This window comes from Calonectris borealis, chromosome 9 (genome assembly GCF_964195595.1).
Source record: "Calonectris borealis chromosome 9, bCalBor7.hap1.2, whole genome shotgun sequence".
Taxonomy (NCBI): domain Eukaryota; kingdom Metazoa; phylum Chordata; class Aves; order Procellariiformes; family Procellariidae; genus Calonectris; species Calonectris borealis.
The window spans coordinates 17,558,558-17,571,658 of NC_134320.1; the positions used below are offsets into that span (position 1 = coordinate 17,558,558).

Here is a 13,101-nt window from a genome sequence, read left to right on the forward strand (position 1 = left end):
ACCAGCCGCGACGGGTGGGGGCGGAGGGCACACAAACCGCGCTCCCACCGCCTGGTGCTTCCCGTTACCAACACCAGCCCTGATGGACCCAGAAAACGACTGCCACTCGAGCAGTAAGATTCACCTACACTGCTGCCTCCTCCTCCCACATCCTTCAAAAATGTAAAACGCAACAATAAAACTCAGCAACTATCGAGGTTTTAAGGGCAGAAAGCAATGAGGGCACTCAGTCTTAAGAGTTAAACAGGACAACTCTGCATTCTGCAGAGTTATTACATCCAAAGACGACTATACCTTACCCATTGCTAAAAGCATCCTGGAGTTTTATTCTGGCTTAACATCTCATATGAAAGAGCGTCCCACTGCATGAAGCACCCTTGGACCCCGGGCATTATCTCCATACTGATTGAAAACGCAAAAAAAAACCCCAGTACTGACCTGGCAACTCCCTAGTTTTTCCTTAACCACCTCCCAGACAACACGCCTTGGTCCCACTGAGCTCTCATGGTCTGCCAGGGTCATGGCAGGGATGGGTTGAATGATGCACAAACCAAGAATATCTGCTTCAGTAGCCAGGTTGCACAGTGCTGGGGACGCCTGAAGATGACGTGAATCTCAATGAATGAGCTTGAAAAGCAAAATGCTTTTAGTTTGGGAACGTGAAGACCACACTGCTGTAACTCAATTGCTGACTGTAAGCTGGCATGCAGCTCCATCTCGGCTACCCTCTGACACATTTGTTTTGGCGGTGGTGGTATTTTCTAATTGTTTCCCCGTTAGCCTTTTCCCTTCTTCTTTCTCCCCCTCTTATTTTCTGTTATGCATTTGCTGCCACTCGTTTTTGCTATCTGTGCCTTGACAATGTTTTCAGCAAGTTCCCTTTTCCTCGACTGTTCCAGCCCCAGCTCCCCAGCATCAGTTAAATTTACTCAACTACTATGCGAGATCGTAAAAAAGGAAAATGAAATAATCTCTTTTTAATAGCTGAAGCTAAACTTCTGGGTTTGTTGTTATTTTCCCCCCACTTTTTCATCTGGTAAAAGGCCAAGGACAAGGCAAAATATAAGGGAAAGTGGCTTGCAGATGGGCACAGCCCCCCAGCTCTCTCTGCAGACCTCTCCATGGCGGAGCACCTTGGCTAATTCAGACAAAGCCATCAGTGCTCCCTCACCATTCCCTGCAATATTGCCTGGTTTTCAATCAGAAGCTTCTTTGGTGCAAAACAGATGAACATTTTGTGATGTGGACAAGTAACAGTACAGGGAAACTTGGGCTTACAACCAATCCTCTTACTCTAAACTTACTCTTACACATGCCACCGCCTCTGTGTCACTGTGGTTCCTGCACTTGGATGAGAACCTCCAATATGTAAAGGCAGTGCTTTTCTGGCTAGCCAGCAAACATGACCAGCAAACATGTTTCACTTTTGTCTCAGAGGTGTTTCCTTCCAAAAAAAAGTTATTTCTGCCAGTTCTACAATAAACAGTATTGTTTTCAGAAGTTTCTAGCTAGATGTGGGATTTTGGGGATTGCCGAAGTCTGGCTGAAAGAAGGCTAAAGTCACTGAGAAACTCAGAGAATAAAAAGAACAAGCTGTATTGGGTATTGCAGGCTTGAGAGAAACAAGGAACAGGAAAAACACAATGAAGGCAGCATCAAGATGGATGGGAGGGGGGAACCCCAGAAGCAGGATCAGAAAAAAGATCCTGGAAGCATGTACACTGGTAGGGGACAATGTGGTAAAGTGGATTTGCTCACCTTGGCCATCAGGAATGGAGCTGTTACAATACCTGCATTATGCATTTCTGAGGATGAAATGCAGCAAGCTCCTCATTCAAGGGTAATAGCAGATGGAGTGAAAAAAAAATCAAACCCACTCTGGTTCTCCAAAAACAATACCCCCCCACTGAAGAATAGTGAATCTTTTTCTGGACAAGCCAGCTGTTGCTGCGCCTTGTACGGCACATGCAATGATCCATCTGCTGCTCAAGTTAAGGGCTGGACCACAGAGCTCTCACTGAAAAGTTAAACTGCAGGTTAAATCTACAGTTGCCCCCACATTTCTGCTCCACGCAAATAATTCGTCAGGCATGGTTTCCCTTCAACGAGCCCCTTCCTTGCAAATCTGAATAAATCTAGCCACCCAACATTTAACAGAGCCAGGCTGGAATGACCTTTGTCATCAGAGCCCATGCCCCTGGGAACCTTCCCACAGAGACAGCAACCTCTTGCCTTCCCCATCAGTGCCACATCTCCCTCTCTCTTGGCTGAAGCCGCCTGCATTTCTGCCTGCCGTTCTCACACAGCCATCCTCCGTGGTCAGCAGTAACTCAACAGCTCTGTTCCTGATCTAGCTGCTACAGGCTTTTCCCACGTCTCCTTACTCACTGACCACTCTGGCAATTCCCCTTTCCCAAATTCACTGCCCCACCCCAGACAAAAATCTCCTAAATCTTCCTTATGTCACTGCTTTGAAAGTCCTGTTGACCATCTTGTCTAACCTTTCTATACTGTGCACGGCACTGAATTCTACCCAACCATTTCTCCATGAAGCTTTTCTTGAGCTAAAGAATATTTGTTAGAAAGTACACGTAGCCTCAGCTGAAAGAACGCAAGTATTGGAGAAGCCGCCGCAGCATTAGGTAGACTGTTCAGGCAAGCACCATAATTACAACTTCTCCTCTATGTCTGGCTTTAAATTTATCTAGCTCCGCTTCCAACCATTGGATTTTTTTACGCTCCTGTCATCTGCATTACAAACCTGCCTCTCTTCCTTAGCAGATCCTTTCAGAACACAGCCAGGTCATTGGTTAAATCAAATCAAAACATTTAAATTAAGTATCAATTAAGCTCACTGTAAAGAGCAGACTTCTCTTGATTCATTCATGTATATTTACTCTGAACTCTCTTCAATTTTTCAGCAACCTTTTATGAAATGGTGGATGCTAGCATAAGACCATTTTTTCAAGAATGGTAACTTAAAATGGAAGGGGAAAAGTGATGAATAATATCAAAGACAAAAACCAGACTGAAATGAGCTGTGGCTGCCCGCGGTTCTGTTATCCTTCCTTCCCTGGAAGCATTAGTCATCACCTACTTTTGGAGGGAGAGGATAAGACTGGACTAACCATGATAAATAATATTAAGAGCAAAGAGTGAAATCACGCCGCATAAATAAGGAAAACAGTGTGCTCTGGTTCTATCATTAGGACGATCTTAATGCCCTAAGTTCAGAAAATTCTAACCATGAAAGAATACACCACAGCAGAGGAACTGGAATCCACGAATCCCAAGATGAGACTGCATTATCTAAAAATGTCAGACCAGGAATATCAATAGAAGATAATACCATGTAGTAATAAAAGCCTGACAAGGTTTTTTGTTCCTTTTTTTTTTCTTTTTTTTTTTTTTTTTATGTGTGGGCATAAGTGCTTGTTTTTACTTTTAATTATAGGGTGTCATTCACCTTTGAGAAGCAAAGGTAAAACAAAGAGGGTCCCAAGTCAATTTAGCCTCACATCAGATAAGCAATAGAAGGGTAGAGTACCAATTTGTCTACTCTTGAAATTGTTAGTACATTCATCTCTGAGACAGGCTGGCTTTTCTGTGATTAGACTGTACCCAAATAAATCTTCATTTCATTTTCATATTTATAACATGGACCAAATACTCCTTGGATGTTGATGGACTTTGCTAAGACAGAAGAATTTGTCCCTGAGTTAATTAAGCTAATGCTTCATAGTGGGTAGCAACAGTGTTTAACAAAAAACGCGCAACAACAGTCTGTGCTTCCAGACAGTCTGCTCTGTCTTCCATCCCATTCCTTCCTAAATCCACTGGCTTGATGTAGGTCCATAATGTTCTGTCTTAGTACCACCCATGCACAGTTAAGCATGACTCCTAAGGCCAAGGGATTGACCAGATACAGGAAGCCAGAACGGTTTTTGCTCACAGTAGATGCAGAGCCCTACTGCGGCTTCTCTCTGATACTATTCAGGAACATGATCAAGACATCTCCTCCCCTGGATAACCCAAGTTTGTCTCCAAGGGCTTACAAGAGCCATGTGTAGAAAGGCAGGCTGCATTCTCCCCACCCTCCCTTCTCTTCCACCCATGTAAAAGAACTCAAAGAGAAAACTTTTGACTTTACTTCACCTTCTGGGTTTTAAAGATCAGCTCTAGCACTGAACCAAGGGGACACCCATTGCCATACATTGCCCCTTTCAGTTAGAGGTGCAGCCCACAAGACTGGATGTTTCTACTTTATTTGTCTTCATTTTTTTGCCTGAAATTCCCAAAAGCACAAGCCCAAATGCCCTGCTAAAATACAGTTCTTTGCTTTGTCCTCATCATCTCCACTCCGCTAATTAGCCAAAAGCAGTAATTGAGGCTGACCAGAGAGATTTGCTCTTTACAAACTCCCAAAGCTGCTTGTTCCTCTTGGCACTGTTCCCCTTTGAATGTTAAATGAATTTATTTCTCCAGTTATAGCCGATGATCTCTAGCCATGAAGCTTTCCTGCTTCTTGTGGCCTCCAAAAGAGGATATAATGTCAAAATTCTGGTCTCATTAGAGGTCTTTAACCAAATATAGGAAGTGCCATAGATACTTACAAACTCAGCCCAAACTCTCCTGGGACGTCTTTCCCATATGGTACTACTTATCCTCATCAATTTTACATCATATAGGAAATTATGTGATTTGGGTAAATTGTGATTCCTTTTGAACACCCTTAATCATTGCCGATCTGCACAACATCTCACCAAATTTAAGTCCTGCAATATTAACCAGTCCAAAGAAGCTCCTCCCTCAGACCCTCCCAGCAGCAAATTGACTCTGGCCCTTCCTGCTCCTCAAACATCACGTCAGCAACCAGGAGAACTGCAAGACCAACTCTGAGCACTGGGAATCCTGTGTGTGGAGCTGACATGACCCTGATCGCCGGTTAGCAGTGGAGAGCTAACAGGAGTCAACCGAGCCATCAAGCGACTCGGAGTCATGATGAAGATCGGAACATGCTGTCACCCTCCAGTGACTGCCTTCTTGACCACTTGCAAACGTGGTGCACGTGGCCTCCGACTCCTCGTTGCGCATCTCTCCCTGAAATCAGGTTTCTTTGCTTGCACACATTTTACTCTGTTTCTGGACATTTCTTGAAGCTTTACTTTAGTCTTTCACAGCAGGTGTCAGCTGGAGCAAGTTTAAATCTTCCTCTCCCCCCAGACCCAGAGTTTCTTCCAATTGCCTGGATAAGGCCGGGTTTTGTATCTTCAGCTCATTCCCCTCAAAATAAATAAATAAATAAATAAATAAATAAATAAATAAATAAATGAAAAATCAAAGTCACTTCTTTAGTTAAACAGGGCTGAAAGCATTCACCAATTTCCTGCTGTGGGACATTACTAACATAATCACAGGAATTAAAGGAGAAGGAAACCTAGTTAGAGCACTGCCTGTGCTGAATTATTCCTTGAAGTATATAATCTAGTATCATCTCACTCTGGCTTTAACAGCTTCAATCAAATTTCCATGGGATCCTCCAGAAGACCTGATTTAAATTCAAAATTCGCCCTGCTTTGAGCAAGGGTTGGCCCAGATGACCTCCAGAGATCCCTTCCAAAATCAATTATTCTATGTCTCTAAAACCCCAGACATCCAGCTGTGACTTTATCTGCACTCAAAAGGGTTTGCAGCAATATAGCTGTATCCCACTTAAGATTTGTCAGCAATATCACCTACCAGCAATGCAACATTATATTCCTTATTCTCTAGTTGCAATGGTTCGCAAATGAACACAGCATGTACTCATTCCTTTAACTAAATAACCAATACTTGGAAAATAACTTTTTTTTCCCTAGCATGGCTGCATCCACAATTCATTTTTTGCCAGCAGATCCACACCAGTTTGGGATGTGACTTTTGTTTTATGTACTAAGTCACTACCACTTCTACAGCATTCCTCAGACATAACAGGAAGACAGCAAGTCCGTAGTAGACACAGTAAAGACATGATAGTAAAGAACGTTCTACAGGCTACAAAGATACTTACCGCAGGTTAACATCACCACAAATACAGTTCATCAGATACCAACCCAATATCACATTCATTCTTACACGGAAATCCTGCTTCTGGGACAATTTTGGTATCAACCAAAAACTTATCCTTCCTTAAGTTTCTTAGCTCATTTCTCTCATATCATCTTCAACAGTGGAAAAGGTAGAAGGGCAAACTAAACATAAAACTCCTTTTCTTTCCCAATATAATTGCATTAGTAGTTTTGGGATTAGATGCAGGCTATTTGAATTTGACTGCTGCTGCAAAACACACACATAAAAGCTGATGAACGAGATCTTCCTTTTACAACCGTGTCACATCCTGGTGTTGGATGACAAACTAGGCTTTAAAATCCCAATAAATTGAACTTGACTGGCCCATGTGCATTGAAACAAAGAGATAATACTGGCTCCCTGGAGATAGATAGATCTATCTAATCCAATACAACTCTAATGACCGCATTACAATTTCACCAGCGAACAGGCTGATTCTTGACTTCTGTGGTATGAGACAATCCTCAGCAACTCCAAACATAATCATATTGGACAAAAAGTTAATCCAAGGCCTCAGCCACTTGTGGTCACAACAAACCCCAGGGCAATTGCAATAGAGGAGGTAGACCTGGTGGCCTGCCCAAAATGCTTACTCAAATACAGCAAAGTTTGTGGTTGAGCCTTAAGAGCTGAGCCAGGAGGTAGCTCTGAGCCAGACACATTTCTTCCAATTCTTAAAGCTTCTCTTCCTGATAACTTGACCTACAAGTATGTGAGGGTGTTGCTGCACCACAAAGAAAAGTTTGAGATGGATGTTTCAGAATTTTGTGTGTAAAATGACAGAAGAAATATATTAATAGGGACAGCAAAAGAACAAACGGAATGATGCAGAAAGGTGATTTTGGGAGTCTCAAACCATGAGCTCCCTTACACAAATACTGTTTTCCTGCATACGATTTATTTTCAAGATCCCTCTGCCAAAAAAAGCTGCCTTTATTCCTTCTGTGCCCATAGTCATTGTCTTGCCTTTAGCACAGCTCAGTACTTGGCTTCCTATTTCAGCAAGGCAATGCCAAGCAACGTAGAGCTTATCCATCAAATAAAATGGTTAAGGGACTGGACTTCTCAAACAGTGGAGACACACTGGAATCAGGCCTATCAAGACAGTCCCACATAAGAGGAAAGAAATCAGGACAACAAGAGATGGCAAGGTTAAATCTGTTAAAGCAAGCCCAGGCTGTTTGGATGCTGATGCTGGCTGTAAACAAGAAGGAACCGTGCAGAACTAACATTCAGCTCAGCAGTGAGATATCAACAAAGACCCCAGTGGGACCAAATGGGACCGTGGCAGCATATTGACACGTAGATAATTGTATTAGCTTTGCAGAGTGCTGTGTGTATATGTCTCAGCCTGGGGAGAAACAGCAGGGATCTGCGCTCAGTAGAGAGTGGGAAACTGATACAGAGTGAACAAGGAAGCAGGGCAGAGCTTGAGGTCCTCTCGAGCAAGGCTAGCATGGGTGTCGGTGGTTTTTTTTATTTACGATGGGTTCCCTGCACTCCAATCCTCTTCTAAAATAGCTGTAGTTGCAGGAAGAGTCAGCTGCTGCCATCCCTAGAAGAAAACAGATCTACAACTGGCAGTCTGAACCCCAAGCCATTGAGAGGACTTCTGTGAATGAAAAAGGAGCTGCGGCCCAGAATATGGGCACAGCACGGGCTCCACTCAAGAAGGACGCGAGAGCAGGGCCAACACCACTATAACCTTCTTGTTACGCTGGAAGTATGTCAAGGAGCTGGCAGTATGAACCAGACTTTGAAACTGTAATGACTAAAAAGCAAGCAATTACATCAATTAATGCGCAGGAACTATGACCAGGATGAAAATCTTTAATCCCTGATTCTTTTCCTCCCACCTGATCCACTTAACTTTTCCTCCCCCAGATCCCAAGCCATCCTGGAAGTCACAGCCTCGAGCATGCCAAATCCCTGGATGATCTCTCCTCCTTCCTGAGCACTGCACCAACCTGTGCCTTGTTTTGGCAGCTCAGCCCATGGCACCTTGCAAATAATCAAGGGAAATAGCCTTTTCCCTGTGGAAAATCCTATATCCTAACACACAGAAGAGTGATTGCTGCCAGATGGCTGGGAACTGATGCTGTGTAGAGACTGCTAATGGAAGCAAGATATTTGAGTGCATGAAAATTGTAGGAAAGGAAGTACACAGACCCCTTTGTATAAACATTCGGAAAAAAGACTACATTTCTCTGAGTTTCACTACAACAGGTGATTTCACATCATCAACACATGAGCACCCCAATGTTTTCTCATCTCCCTTTTGCAACACAAAGCAAAAATAAAGATTTAAGTGCTTTAAGATATAAAGATTTAAATGCTTCTTTAAGAAGCTGAAAGCCTGCAGTACTCTCAGGAAAGAAAGAGGATCTCTGCAGGTTACCAAGTCCTGCTTTTAGCAGGAGACTGGACTATCACCACCATTAGATAAGGCTTGTCGTGGCCTTGTCCTTGAAAACCTCCAAAATGGAGAATCCCCTGCTATTTGGTGACTTGTTCAAGTGCTGCACTATTTTCCTGGTGAAAATATTTTTCCAACTCTCCAGCTGAATCTCCCAATCCACTATGCATGTTCATAGCATTTTATTTTGCCATCTGGACAGAAGCATTTGGCTCCGTCATCTTCATAATGCCCCTGGCAGTTGGATCACTCCCTTGCCTCTTCTCCACCAGAGAGAGAGGAGGCAAAGCTCTCTCAGCCTCTCCTGGTAGGCCATGTGCTTTAGCCCCTTGACTCCCCCAGTAGCCCTCCTCTAGACCCTCTCTAGCTCTTCAACATCCCACCTCCACTGGAGGACTCAAGATTGGTTACAGCCTTGCCAGCAGGGAGTAAAGGTGAACAACAATTCTTCTCAGTCTACTGTCTGGGCTTCTCCTGAAGCAACCCCATATGCAGTTTGCTTTATTGGCAATGATAGCACACATTGGACTCATATTTGACCTGGTGTCCACTGCCGAGTCCAGGTCCTTTCGCCAAGGAATAAAGAAGAATAAAAGGCATATTTTGAGATGTTGCCTAAGCTGGAGGAGCTCCAGAATGTCCATGGCCACATGGATAGGAGGGCAAGTCATAATGTGATGTTAGCTACCCCTATGCCATTTGCAATAAACACAAAGAGCTAATTGAGAAGATGCCTGTTCAAAGAGGGGTGTTCTGGAAGCACGGGGAAATGGGTGAAGAGGAATATTAAGAGCAAAGGCAAGCATGCCAAGACACTCTGGAGCACATCAAAATAAAGCTCTGTTTTAGTAACCATAGAGCATTAGTTCTGCTCTGAACAGAAACTTGTGACAGAAGACAAGTACTTGAGATTTGATTTTCAATTCTTCTTTGAAACTCATAAAACCACCGAGCACCAGCCTAGGAACTGTTGTTCTTCCCTTTTAGCTCAGTGTCCGTTCATTCAAGAACAGTGATACTCAAAGCTCTGGGAGGTAATTCCTCAGCTGGTGCAAACCACAGTGCCAGCAATGAAGTTAACCCAGCCAGGCATCCACACTGGCCTTGCAATTTTGCTAAAGCTCATCATGTTAAAAAAAGCTAACTCGAATTGCTCCACCACTATCACATTGGTGTCTTCTGTTTTTGACCACCCAAATTAATCGTTTGTTCCCCTTCCCAGAAATCAGTATGAAGTTTTGTTGTGACAAAAGAGTTTCCATACTAGATTGGCCACATCAGTTCCCTAGATGTGAAATGGCTCAAATCCGACAGTCTCCAGGAAAACATTACAGTGCTCATCTATCTTCGCTGCACGTTCTAAGAAGAGAGTGGGGGGTGGCTGGAAGAGAGGAAATGAATCATGAGCAGAGGGAATTTTTCAAGGGAAGGAAGAACCAAACTTTTAATGTATCTGGAGATAGTGATACACTGCTGCATTTCAGCCACTGCTGGCAACCACTTGTGTTCTGCTTTTGAACTACTCTAGGGCAGCTGGGCCATACAGCTGGTAAGTGCACACACAGTTAATCAAATGCCCTCTAATAGTTGCTACCGCTATCTCACAGGTCTAAGGCAAAGCACGTTCCCACACACAACTAAGTGTCTGCAAGGCATTTCAGCATGCCTTTGCTGTGTAATGCACATATTTCTCTTTCAAAGTAACACAGTTGCCAACACCTTAATCATTCCATGGGGACCTTCAACCCTGCCAGCCCCTTAAGTGCTTCATTACCTCCAGCGCACTCCTGCAGAGCTCACATCCCAGGTGAGCTATATAAGCACAGCTCTCTGTCAGCTAAAGAAAGCAGACTGAACTGCAGGAGATCAGAATCTGTGCAAATCAGGTCTAACAGCCTATCTACCATCACTCTTTGTTCCTGCAAGTTTGGCCTCGTTTACTGCAAATATCTAGGACAAAAGGCAAGACAGAAACAAGAAACCACCTTCGAGACTAAAATTATTGCATGTTTCTTTTCATGAGATCCTGTGGGAAAGAAGATGCTTGCTCCTCTCCGTGGACTCTCTAAGGGGGTATGAAGACCAGCCAAATAATGTTAACTGAGGCACCTGAGTTGCGTGTACATCCCCAAAGCTTTCTTGTTTTTAAGTTAGAAACTGCTGCCTCAAGTCATAAAAATACTATGTTTTGAAATTGTATTGATATGTTCTTGGCACAGAAAAAAAATAAACTGCAAATGCAACCAATACGGAAACTTGAGCTGCCCTTTGTTTCTGCAGGACTTAAAACACTAAGGGGAAAACCTAAGCAACAAAATAAATTGGTCCGTTGGAAAGATGCAGTCTGTTAGGACTGGTACGCAAATACCTATTTTGAAACTAGCTTGAGCACAGGAAGGCATAAGCTACCCTTTGAAGTTTTTAGGTTGCTCCCATCAGGTTCCTTGAGATGATACTGCTGGAAACGTCATCCTGAGGAATCACCTTCAAGGCAAGTCCCTTTTTAAAGCAAGCTACCTCAGGGCCATTTTTTGTGAAGCAACACCACGAGGGAACAGCTTCACCTGCTCTCTTCATGCCAGCTCTGCCCTCCCTCCTCTGCAGCCCCCTCTACAATCCATCGCCCTTCCAATTGAAGTTATGATCTAACAGCTCAAGATGATACAGAAAGGTTATTTAGTCATGCAAGGAATACGAACATATGCACATATGTATGCATACACATGTGCACATCCTTGTTTTTTTGATTCTACATCATTTGTTCAGGAAACTGGTAGAGGGAAAGAATAAGGAGAGAAACCAACAGTTGCTCACATGGATCAACACTTCCAGGCTCTCTCTTTTGCAGCTCATCTCACTCATACTTGTGGTTTCAACATGTGATTCACATTAGGCCCCTCTGCTCTCCATTTGATGGTTCTGTTAAACAGATGTGAATTTATTTAGTCACAGAGCCTGCTCTTTACACTGCCTCTTTGTAGAACAGATGGGCTTTTTTTTTTTGCCTGTTCAACAATATTCCGATAACCATCATACCCAGTGCACAGGTTTACTTGACGATTTCCCATGAAAAAGAACAACACACGAACACAGACTTGATCTCACAGGAGCTCTCTTCAGCAGCTAGGACACACCATGAGAGGCGATGGTACTGATGGAGAATGCCAAACTGCAACACCAGCAACGTCTAGAGAAGCCCACGATCTCAGGGATCCCTGAGGCCAGCCCCATAACTTCAGGGAAATGAGCGATGCATGCTGCACCTAGCAGGGTCCAGAAGACAAATCTCCACCATCCGCCCATCGCAAACAGTGTCTCTCCACGTGAAAGCTCTGGTGGAAGAGAGCGCTGAAGGGTAAGCTCCTGCAACATTCATGGGGACATGACACCATGTGCATCTCCTGGGACTCCTCAGCATGGTGAAATAGCCTGGAAAAGCTATTCGCTCCCTGTGTGGGCATTCTTCTTTCTGCACTGAGAGTGCCTTTGGCAATGGATGAAGCAGAACTGCACAAAGGCCCTCTCAGAGCAGAATAAGTCTGCCCACATGAGAAGTACGCTCGGAACAGCTATTGCACTTTAAATTCACACCCTGGCTTTGTTTCGCAATACTCCCCCTGTGCAGAAAGGCCCTAGGCTTCAGATTCAATTTCTGCCCGTATTATCAATAGCTAAGCACTGCTCCCATCCGAGGGTAGGGTATGGCCTATACAAGACGCCAAAGACAACGCCAAAGACAATCGGGGAGGAGAAGGATGAGCTTCACACTTACTTTGCGTATATGGATACGCCTCTATATTGCTTTAATAACTGAACACTGATGACTTCACCCTTGCAAATGGCCCTGCTATGTGGGTAAATGATCTCTGCTTTACCACAGAAACCAAGCATAGGATGTATATACATGGCACACACGAATACCATGCCCACACCTGTGCAAGGATCTAATCCCTTTCCAAAGGCTGCCGCCTCATCCCTCAGTCACAGCTTTGCTCTCCATGCATTGCCCACCTGTTACAAAGATGACCTCAGTTTCTAGGAGTATCTACTTCGGACTTTCATTAACTCGCCAGAAAAAAAAAAAATTTTATATATGTGTGTGTGTGTATATACACACACACACACCCCCCTTAAATGTGGTTATATTGAAACTTGGGTTATCTGGAGAATGAGACTCCAAGTTTCAGAAGGGAAGCAAAAGTGGAATTCTCTGCTTGAAAGGCACCCAGGATGTGGCCATTAACACCCCTCCCTGGGGGCCCTAAAGCTGAACATTTACAAGAGCAGAAAAATATGTGTGGCTTGCTTTTTTTTTTTTTTTTGGGGGGGGGGGCATACAATTAAGCAGTATTAAAAAGCTAGTAGGTGTTAGGCAGTAAAATATTTTCAGTAAGCGAAGACTGGAACTGAAAAGGAGAGCTGAGGTCCTTGCAGGGCGACAGGCACTTCCAGCTACAAAGCACCTTATGTCTTCTGAGAGTTTTTTCTTTCTTTTTTTTTTTCTTTTTCTTTTTTTCTTAGCAAGTTCTGAGACAGCCCAGTGTAATTTTCATTCGTATTAATGGTGGTGCTATCCA

At 43.8% G+C, this 13,101-nt stretch overlaps 1 protein-coding gene across 13 annotated transcripts in view; it reads right to left on the bottom strand.

The window, feature by feature from the left end:
* LPP (LIM domain containing preferred translocation partner in lipoma) overlaps positions 1-13,101 on the bottom strand; it is a 349,989-nt gene that overhangs the window by 224,216 nt on the left and 112,672 nt on the right. Inside the window, exon 1 of one of the 13 annotated variants that reach the window (XM_075157114.1) lies at positions 439-2,958. The exons of the other annotated variants lie outside the window; for them this stretch is intronic. The gene's annotated coding sequence lies outside the window, so the exon portion shown is untranslated. Of the gene's footprint in view, positions 1-438; positions 2,959-13,101 lie in introns of those variants that run through there. 13 annotated transcript variants of the gene reach the window in all.